Source organism: Alosa sapidissima, chromosome 11 (genome assembly GCF_018492685.1).
Source record: "Alosa sapidissima isolate fAloSap1 chromosome 11, fAloSap1.pri, whole genome shotgun sequence".
Taxonomy (NCBI): Eukaryota; Metazoa; Chordata; class Actinopteri; order Clupeiformes; family Clupeidae; genus Alosa; species Alosa sapidissima.
Window position 1 is genome coordinate 34,670,992 of NC_055967.1, and position 10,433 is coordinate 34,681,424.

A 10,433-nucleotide genomic window follows, 5' to 3' on the forward strand; every position below is an offset into this window, starting at 1 on the left:
TTTGTGCATGTGTGTAAGAGAGAGGAAGACAATGAGTGAAAAGAAGACAAAAGACAAAAAGATAGAGTGTGAGAGAGAAAGAGATAGAGCGAGAGATTCATATGGCTCCTCTCTCTCTCTCTCTCGGGGGGAAATGATCAATAAAAAATGCACAGCGGAATGTAAACACCAAGCTTGGCCGGTTCATCAGTACAACTTCATCTTGGCAAACTTCCTGAGCAGTGACAGAGGGTCAGATGAAGTTCACTCTCTCTCTCTCTCTCTCTCTCTCTCCCTCTCTCTCTCTCTGTCTCTCTGTGTTTGTGTGTGTTTGTGCTGTCTGTGTGTATTATAAAAAGAATATGTGTGTGTGGTTGAGTTATTGTTCTTCATATGTGTTGGCGTAAGTGCTTTGGCTTGTGAGTGAGAATGTGTAGGTGGATTTACTGTGTATGCCTATATTTGTAATTTCCCCTCTTCAATGTGTTTTTCACTGCAGATGTTCCCACTCTGAACTTTGACATATATTATTCCCAACACAACACAACACAATATATTATTCCCAACACAACACAACACAACACAACACAACACAACACAACACAGCACAACCACAACACAACACAACACAACACAACACAAACACAACACAACACAACACAACACAACACAGCACAACCACAACACAACCACAACACAGCACAGCACAACACAACACAACACAACACAACACAACACAACACAACCACAACACATCACAACACAACCACAACACAACCACAACACAACACAACCACAACACAACACAACACAACCACAACACAACACAACACAACACAACACAACACAACACAACACAACACAAACACAACACAACACAACACAACACAACCACAACACATCACAACACAACCACAACACAACCACAACACAACACAACCACAACACAACCACAACACAACTAAACACAACACAACACAACCACAACACAACCACAACACAACACAACACAACACAACACAACACAACCACAACACATCACAACACAACCACAACACAACCACAACACAACACAACACAACCACAACACAACCACAACACAACACAACACAACACAACCACAACACAACCACAACACATCACAACACAACCACAACACAACACAACACAACACAACACAACACAACACAACACAAACACAACACAACACAGCACAGCACAACACAACACAACACAACACAACACAACACAACACAACACAACACAACCACAACACATCACAACACATCACAACACAACCACAACACAACACAACACAACACAAACACAACACAACACAACACAACACAGCACAACACAACACAACACAACACAACACAACACAACCACAACACATCACAACACAACACAACACAACACAACCACAACACAACCACAACACATCACAACACAACCACAACACAACACAACACAACACAACACAAACACAACACAACACAACACAACACAACACAACACAACACAACACAACCACAACACATCACAACACTACCACAACACAACCACAACACAACACAACACAACACAACACAACCACAACACAACCACAACACAACACAACACAACACAACACAACCACAACACAACCACAACACAACCACAACACAACACAAAAGCACAACAGCAAATAATGCTCCATTATTATCTATACAAAGTCCACAATTGTCCGATAAGGCTCTAGACCAGCACTGAAGTTGATAAAGGTCATAGATGGCTGATAGCTGATAGATCATTTGACATATTATCACGTAAACACGTTCAGAGTCTAGGCCTACTGTAAATGTGCACATATAGCACAAGCGAGGCAGAGGGGAAACTATTCTCTCATTAGGAAAGGGCATGTAAGGAGACAGACCCGACTGGCTTTTTCTGAAGAGTCCTTCTTACTTGGGTCCTTGGAGCAAACAATGTGATCAGCTTGGCCTGGGCGCTCACTCAGCCTCCTTAATTAAAGGCGTAATTAACATTTGGTGATCATGTGAAGGGTTGTTTTGACAGCAGTGATTTTCCTTCGGCAAGAGCAGCAGCCCATTAATCCCCCCCCCCCCCCCATCCCTGATTAGGGTGTGTTTTGAGCTTCAGTTTTTCACCTTCTGCTTTGATTGATAGGTGAGAGGGGGTGGGGTTGTCATGGCGATGGGGGTAAAACACTGACGCCCAGGGTTCCAGCCCAACCGCCAGTCCTGTCTGCCTGCGTGGTTAAAGTCTGTCTGGTGTCTTAATTTAGTACAACAGTGTCCACTGATCTGGCTAAGAGTGACAAGTCAGCTTAAACAGCGATTGTCAGGAGAATATTAAGAATAAAAGGTGTTAAATGATATTTTTGTAAAATTTGATGGACACAGGCTTAGCCTATAGAGAGACAGACACACACACACACACACACACACACACACACACACAAACACACACACACACAGACAGACAGACAGACAGACAGACAGACAGACACACACACACACACACACACACACACACACACACACACACACACACACACACACACAGACACACACACACACACACACATCTGGGGTTTGCATGGCTGTCTGTCTCACACTAGGTTTTCTGACCCACACGCATGTCAGACAAGTGTCAGGTCAGGGGCATGGAATGACAAAGAGGGACAGGGAAGGTCCCCAGAGTGCATCCACCCGTACACACACACACACACACACACACACGCACACACACGCACACACACGTGTCAAAGACAGGACAAAGACAGCAGTGTTGAGGTGTGAACCTTTGTCAAAACTGTGAACATCAGTGTATGGCCATGGCATTGTTTTTTCTTAGATGATAGCTGGGCTGCACTTTGGAGTTGGTGTGTGTGTGTGGATGGGGGGGGGGGGGCGGTGGCAGTTCTGCCAAAGATAAATATCTTTATCATGGTTTCATGGTTTTTCTTATATTTGTGATTTGTGAAGAACCCTCTGAAAACGAGTCATTTTTGTTGTGCAGTAATATTGCATTTATTTTGTGCCATGAAAAGCCCTTTAGAAGTGCAAAGATCTCTTTGGTTCAGTATGTAAGGATTTTTCTGGATGTGCATTTTTACACACACACACACACACACACACACACACACACTCAAAGACATTTCTACTGGCTGTGTGGTCGGTAATCCGTCTGAGGGAAGCTGACATGTCTTTAAGTGAGGGGGATTCTTCCCTCACACGAAAGTGAGATCAGTGTATATGATGGGCGATGTGAGATGGCGTCTTAACCGCCTAGGCGTCCCCTCTCCTCCAGGGGAGGCTGTCCATGATGCAACACTCACCCTTCTGATGACAGCCATCCATCACCAGTACCGTCATCACTGATGGCCATCCGATGAACCCTGAAGAGGGGAACAGAGCGAAGTAGGGAGGGAGAAAAAGAGAGAGAGAAAGGGAGAGAGAGAAAAAGAGGGAGAGAAAGAGGCAGTAAAGAGTGAATAGAGGAGACAAAAATTAATTCAACACACACACACACACACACACACAATCAACTGCCACTGTCAGGTTGATTAATACATGTCCTCAAGACACTTCCTGAGGTGTGTTCCATTACAGTAACAGAGACACGCTCGTGTCTGTACTCATCTGGACTGCACAGAGACTGCAGTGGACACTAGGGGTCAGCACTGAGATCTAATGACCAGTGAAGTCCAAACACCAAGCAACAGGCCACTTCCTGTTACTCCAAGTGCTCTACGTAGAGTTTGCAGCAGTGTGTTGTTGAAGCACTGAAGGATGGAAACACATTCTTTTGGATTCTGTCAGAGAGTTTTCAGTGTGGTGTTGAAGTCTCACACCCATCAGATCCCTACCTCAGGTTGTTGTAACACAGTCTTCTGAAAATGCTAGGCTAGGTTAGCTTCACCGCCCCAAGCAATTTACTTTGAGAACATTTACAGTGTACTGTGCACTACCAAACTAGTTGGATACCTTTTTGTTTGCACTGAAAGATTGCCTTTCATCTCTCGCCCTCTCAAGCCAAACATCTAAAACCACAATGGTAGAAGGGAGGAGAAGAAGCATCTATATACAATCATTAAAGGTACTCTAAGCGATGCCACACGTTTTTTAGGCTAAAACATTTTATGTCACTTACAGCAAACATCACCTAACCATATTGTGTGTGTGTGTGGGGGGGGGGGATTCACATTGAAAGGAACATCATCAGGTATGAGAAAGCTTTACCCATGATGCCTTGCTGGGTAAGGTGTCTGAAATGTTCTGAGAAGCCAAGCAGAACTCTGATGACCCATAGTGGGCGGGCAGCTTAGACTGTACATCACCCTCATGTATAAGTATAGTATAAGTATAAATACTCTTTTGATCCCGTGAGGGAAATTTGGTCTCTGTGCATTTATCCCAATCCGTGAATTAGTGAAACACACACAGCGAACACACAGTGAGGTGAAGCACACACTAATCCCGGCACAGTGAGCTGCCTGCAACAACAGCGGCGCTCGGGGAGCAGTGAGGGGTTAGGTGCCTTGCTCAAGGGCACTTCAGCCGTTCCTACTGGTCGGGATTCGAACCGGCAACCCTCTGGTTACAGGTCCGAAGTGCTAACCAGTAGGCCACGGCTGCCCCAATGTCTCCAATCACTTGGGTACACCTTTGGATACCTTTGGTAACACAATGTATTATCAAAAATAAAAAAAAATTAAAATAAATTTAACACATCATGGGTGCTGAACTAAGCAAAATAAAAAACCTTCAATTTTCTGTGTTCTGTCATGTTCCTGACATACCCGGGTGGTGACAGCTGAGTGTGTGTGACGCGGAGTTGAGTTTGGTGAACGGCGTGATCCGGTTTGACCCAGTGACAGGTGTACTTGTCAGGGACGGGCCTGTCTCTTCTCATCAGACGCCACGCTTGCTGAGGGACGAGCGCTGGCACAGAGTTGGCCGCTTGCTCCGCAGGACAGCATGAAGGACAGCCGGAGGTTAAACACGGGAGAACAACTTCCTGTCAGAGCACCACCAGGCAAGGGCACAGGTGAGAGAGACGCCCATTTTTGACAGACAGATGTTGTCTTTTGCTGCTGATATATCTAGCATAGCTTAATTATTTAGTCTCAGAATATAATAATAATTTAATTATATATATAATATATATATATATATATATATATGTGCAACTATAAAGCTGGATATGTAGCAATCACTGGTTCCCATACATGTAAGGTCAGTTTGAAGCTGAGATATATAAATCTCATCAAAAGGAAGTCACTGTAGACGTCAATGTATTTTCTGATATAGCATTGTAGAAAAGTTTTGCAGGATTCAGGGTGGGTAATATATAATACTACTGTTCGTACTGTATATACTTTTGAATTTGCGTGTATGTATTAATTTGCATGTGAAGATGTGGTGTGTTTCATGAGAAAATGGGATGAGTATGTTTGTATGTCAATGTGTATGCATGCATGTGTGTGTGTGTGTTTGTGTGCTTGTGTGTGTGTGTATGTGTGTGTGTGGAATCTCGGTGTTTATTTAAAGACATCAATCCAAACCCATCCTTTACCTTCACTTCAAATCAATCACCTCGGTCGTCGCTGTGACAGCAGGGTATTGACAGGGTTGACAGCACTTTGATTATCCAGTCACCCACCGGGCCAGATCGAGTCACCTGTCAGAGGCAAGTAGATTGAAACACACGCACACAAACAAACACACACACACACACACACACACACACACACACACACACACAAAGCAATAGAAAGTGTGACAAAGTTAAGAAACATCATGTGTGATAGAGAACATTACTGAAAAGAAAATGATAGAATGAAAGAGAGAAAACCAGAGAAAACAGCAGGACTAACCAGACTTCTATACCCCCCTCTATTCAACACAACACATTACACATTACACATTACGACACATTACTTCCGCCATTAGGCTACAATGCCATATAGCCTTTTAAGGAGAAAAGTGGAGACTCTATTGTAAACTAAATAATATCTGATAATAGAACAGATCTCACTGAATGTCTTTGCTGTCATCAGCAGTTTGTTTGTAACGCATATCCTGTCTCTGTTCAAGGTTTAGTCCAGTCCAGAGCGTCCGATATCGGCTAAGAGGACAACATTAAATATTAATTTCAGCATCCTGAGTCAGCACTAATCTATCATGCTGTATAGACATCGAAGTTATAGCCAAGCAAGCAGACTGTCATGCAGGTTGTTTATTATACCAAAAAGATATGACACCTCAGGAGAAGGATCGTGAGAAATGTCAAGTCTCGGCATTGTAAAAAATACTGCATTTGTCCATTTTGTGTAGTCAAATACACATTGAAATATTGTGAAAAAATTTGATTGAAGAAGTTTTCCATCCAAATTCATTTTTGGATAGTGTGTGGTCAGGGGAAACAAATAACATGTGAACATATCAGAACCTAATAAAAAATAAATAGTGAATAAATAGTGAGAAAACATTTCAATGTAATTTGTCCACATAGTTCATACAGTTGCATTTCTTTCCTCTGAAGTCCCTCTGCACACTGGCCTATCCCTCTGGTCTCCTCTGCCGGTGAGTTCTGTGGCCTGAGCTTCTGGTGTTTATCAGAGAGCGTGGGACTGTACACGGTGTCTTAGTGTCCTTTTGCGTATCACGTGTGCCATACCCACACTGGGAGGCTATTGGTCACCATTGACTGCATTGCTAAAAAAAACAATTAAAATGCACCCCATCTATAAGGAAAAGAGCAAAAGGTGGGAAAGAAATCAGGATAGAAGAACACTCCTCTCACTGAAATGTGACTGCTGTACAATAAAAACACAGTCTGGCAAATGCTTCAGAAAGATCATAGATCCTACAAGTGGGAAGGCAAGTTTCTGTTCGTCTGACAATAACAATGTTCAAGGTGGAGCCAAAATAATTATGACATAAACCATGTCTTACCTACAAAATCAAAAGGCTACAGGAGAGTTGCCCAAAAGAATTGGGTTTAGATCTGCACTGTTACCGCTGTTTTAGGTAGACCCTGAAAGCACACAGACAAGAAAGCCGTCCAGGTGAGACGAGAGGTAGAGGAGCCAGTGGAACGTGAGAGATGTGGAGCGAGCCTGGCTGCTCTGTGTTTGCTGGTTCTGACAGACATGTCTCAACCAAGCTGACAGCTCCGTCAATGGCCCCAGGATGACTCGCCTGATTGACAGATAGCAGGTGGTGGCTGAATGGAGTTGTCAAGCCGACTGTCAATCAGCTGCACAGCGCCGTGGAAACGGAACAGACCACACAGCTGCCCAAGGTGATCTCTCAGTCAGGCTCCCATACAGGAAGAGGGAGTGTGTGTGTGTGTGTGGGGGGGTTGGGGGGGGCATGCTCACTGGTGCCATGCCAAGCCCCAGCTGTGGGAGAATAAAGCAGCTGAACCGAACGGATAGATGTTGACTTGCAAAAGGGCATATTTTTAATCACTGTTTAGGTATTTTTGTTGTCTAAAAGGAAGACGTTGATGATTTCTTATTGCACATATAACCCCATCACTGTCAACACCACACCACATAACTTCCTGATAGAGAGTGAATTAATAAACGCATCCTGATTAGAAATTCAGATGGATTTCTCCATCTGTTTCGGTTCAGTGTGTTGAACAGTCAGCTTATGGGTGTATAATTACATTTAAAAGGTTTGTTGACAGTTAAGAGATGGCAGATGCAAATCTGGGATGAGAATACCCTCACAGGATCCGGTCCAGATCTGATCATCTATTGTGAGTGTGTGTGTGTGCATGATTTCATTTGGGATGAGTGTTAATATGTGCATTTACTGTGTATGCGCTCTCTGTGTGAATGTGTGTGTGTCTCAGGAACCGTATGCATGTGTATGTCCACGTCTGTGTGTTTGTAAGTGTGTCAATACCACTACTAGGGCCCACAGAGGCTAAAGTCCCATGTGTAGATGTAGATTCTGGAGTTAAGGTGACACCGGCAAGCCTGATGCTTTTTCTCTACGAAACTCCCCCTCGCTCGGTCTGAAGCTCTTTTCCTTTTCTTTGCGTCTTCCGTCAAGGGTTTTCGCTGCTTCTTCGCCGGCTCTGCCATTATACACACGTTTGCAACAATCTCTAGCATTTCGTTAGCCTGCCTCTGTGCTGTAAACTGATCCTCCTTCGGTCGGCGGGTAGGATACTCCGAACTTGCAAGTGGGATATTCTTCCTACAGGCAGTAGGGGCGGGCGAGAGAGCCTTCATTCGCCCCGTAATGAGTCATTTAACCATATACCGACTTACAAAGATGATTAATTAACACAAAAACGTTGCCTGGTGTCCCTTTAAGTGATGAGACTGAGAGAGAGAGAGAGAGAGAGAGAGAGAGAGAGACAACCACACACACATACACAAACACACACGCCACAGCATGTCCGCTGGGTGTATTGGATCATTTAAGGAAATCAGTATCCCACTGACAGCCACATACCAGAGGGGCAGATGGGTGAGGGGGTGGGGTGGGGTGGGGTGGGGCTGGAGCCAGTGTTTTATTAGTGGTTCTTTTTAGCACAATATTTACATGGTTCCTAGATTGTTCATATCCAACACTAATTATGGAGCCAGTGTTTTATTAGTGGTTCTTTTTAGCACAATATTTACATGGTTCCTAGATTGTTCATATCCAACACTAATTATGGAGTTGAATATTGTTTGAATGAATGAATGAATGAATGAATGAATGAATGAATGGATGGATGAATGGTTACTGGAGAGTGTGAGAGCAAGCTGTATGAGGTATGATATTTTCCAAAGCTGTGTGCAGGCTATCAAGGTCTCAGCCATCTTGTGAAGGCTGGTAAGGCAATTGATTCTATCATTGAGTACAGTTTTAAAGGAAACAGGCCAAAGGTGACTGACTAGACACTTTGTCTAATTTATGGCATTTTAGATGACAGAGGTTATAAGCAACTTTGTTGTTATAAGGTGTCAAACAATGGGTCCACTCTTCCAAATTCTGCTTGTAAATATGGGGTGGGTACATTTTATATCGTCACCTTTAGTGCCTCACTCTGTAAAATGAATTCCTGTATTTCTCTCCATAAAGGACTTCTGTTTTCATGTTTGTATTTCACAACTGAATCTTTAAAAAATGCTGGTAAATAAACAACTGTACAGTGGAGCACAGTGATCTGGGGCCTCATTTATAAAGCGTTCTTACGCACAGATTTGATCTTAGACCGTGCGTACGCTCAAATCCATGCCAACGCTCAGATTTATAAAAACCGTCTTTGACGTGGAAAACTGCTTATCTCCACGTCAGGTTCAAACTTGACGTACGACCATTTCCTTGTGGTAATGCCGGGGTACTGCAAGTAATCTGAGGTCTAAGTGCGATGCATTTTCAAAATTCCAAGACCAACGATCTCATGTCTTTCTTTGCCATATGCATGATCAATATCAGAAGATTTTTAAAGACGTTTTTGGACGCAGCTTAATGTTTCATGGTTTGGCATAAAACTGCTAATGAGAACTATAGCCCACTTAAGAAAGTGAAAAAACGTATAGCTTACTTATTTCATAATATCTAAAAAACACCAAGACCTACGATGGAATGATTGAAACATTTTTACAGGTGATCTAGTATATTTGGTGTTCTCACCAATCTAATATTGACCATAAAATGTCCAATTGCCCTCGTTTAGAAGAGGAAAAGTACATTTGTGCCAGGGATGTAGTGGTAAAATAAGAGGTGGGTGAACTATGAATTCTGCGATCTAGGTGAGGTGGACTGCGCCATGCGTTATCGGATTTTTAAAAAAGACATTCGAACATGTTTGATAATGGTGGAGGTTATTATGCAGTATTGGGAATAGGCCTATAGGATAGTATTGGATAATACAGTTTTGAATGTTAAAAGTGAATAAACTCTTTTGAGAGGTGGATAAACTCTAATACGAGGTGGGTAGGCCTAAACTCTGAAATTTCTGAAATGTCAGAGGTAGATAAACTGCGTTTACTCGCGTTTAGCCTCCACTACATCCTAATTTGCGCTCATAGGCCTTCCCAGCTTCGTAACAGAAAGGTAATATTTGAATGTAAGCTATACAATGTAGGCTATATATGATATAAAATATCTATAGCCTACATTGTATAGCACAACAAAGAAACAGAAGTTACCCTCTGAAAGCAGGGCATCTTCATATTTAGTGTTGCGTCGGAGTTGCGTAAAGAGGTGCAGAGCGCGCACCTGTTTGTTTTTTTGACTGGCAGTGCCCAAGATCAGATAACAATACGTGAGTTGAATAATGTAGGCTAAAATATAAATGAATTCTGCAATCTCGGTGAGGTGGACTGCGCCATGCGGTATCGGATTTTTAAAAAAGGCATTCAGAACATGTTTGATAATGGTGGAGGCTAATGTACAGTATTGGGAATATATATAGTATTGGATTATACA